This window comes from Bison bison, unplaced genomic scaffold (assembly GCF_000754665.1).
Source record: "Bison bison bison isolate TAMUID 2011002044 unplaced genomic scaffold, Bison_UMD1.0 scf7180017864158, whole genome shotgun sequence".
Classification (NCBI taxonomy): domain Eukaryota; kingdom Metazoa; phylum Chordata; class Mammalia; order Artiodactyla; family Bovidae; genus Bison; species Bison bison.
The window spans coordinates 4596992-4598212 of record NW_011494730.1 but is presented as its reverse complement, the minus strand read 5'-3'; the positions used below and the strand labels follow the sequence as shown (position 1 = coordinate 4598212).

Sequence of the window (1221 nt, the reverse complement as noted above, 5' to 3'; positions counted from 1 at the left end):
CCATAGCATTGACTAGATGGACCTTGGTTGACAAAGTAATGCCTCTGCTTTTTAATATGCTGTCTAGGTTGGTCATAACTTTCCTTCCTAGGAGTAAGCGTCTTTTAATTTCATGGCTGCAGTCACCATCTACAGTGATTTTGGAGTGCAAAAAAATAGCCACTGTTTCCCCATCTATTTGCCATGAAGTGATTGGACCAGATGCCATGATGTTAGTTTTCTGAATGTTGAGCTTTAAAGCCAACTTTTTCACTCTCTTCTTTCGCTTTCATCAAGAAGCTCTTTAGTTCTTCACTTTCTGCCGTAAGGGTGGTGTCATCTGCATGTCTGAGGTTATTGATATTTCTCCCAGCAGCCTAGATTCCAGCTTGTGCTTCCTCCAGCCCAGCGTTTCTCATGATGTACTCTGCATATAAGGTAAATAAGCAGGGTGACAATATATACAGCCTTGACATACTCCTTTCACTATTTGTAACCAGTCTGTTGTTCCATGTCCAGTTCTAACAGTTGCTTCCTGACCTGCATATAGGTTTCTCAAGAGGCAGGTCAGGTGGTCTGGGATCCCATCTCTTTCAGAATTTTCCAAAGTTTATTGTGATCCACATAGTCAAAGGCTTTGCCATAGTCATAAAGCAGAAATAGATGTTTTTCTGGAACTCTCTTGCTTTTCCTATGATCCAGCAGATGTTGGCAATTTGATCTCTGGTTCCTCTGCCTTTTCTAAAACCAGCTTGAACATCTGGAAGTTCATGTCCATGAATCAAGGCAAATTGAAAGTGGTCAAACAGGAGATGGCAAGAGTGAACGTCAACATTTTTTGGAATCAGCGAACTAAAATGGACTGGAATGGGTAAATTTAACTCAGATGACCATTATGTCTACTACTATGGGCAGGAATCCCTTAGAAGAGATGGAGTATCCATCACAGTCAACAAAAGAGTCTGAAATGCAGTACTTGGATGCAATCTCAAAAACGACAGAATGATCTCTGTTCATTTCCAAGGCAAACCATGCAATATCACAGTAATCCAAGCCTATGTTCCAACCAGTAACACTGAAGAAGCTGAAGTTGAATGGTTCTATGAAGACCTACAAGACCTTCTAGGACTAACACCCAAAAAAGATGTCCTTTTCATTATAGGGGACTGGAATGCAAAAGTAGGAAGTCAAGAAACACCTGGAGTAACAGGTAAATTTGGCCTTGGAGTACAGAATGAAGCA

At 41.0% G+C, this 1221-nt stretch overlaps 1 protein-coding gene across 1 annotated transcript in view; it reads right to left on the bottom strand.

Annotated features, from left to right (window-relative positions):
* Positions 1–1221, bottom strand: part of LOC104989533 (UDP-glucuronosyltransferase 1-1-like) — a 129344-nt gene that overhangs the window by 60997 nt on the left and 67126 nt on the right. The window lies entirely within an intron of this gene.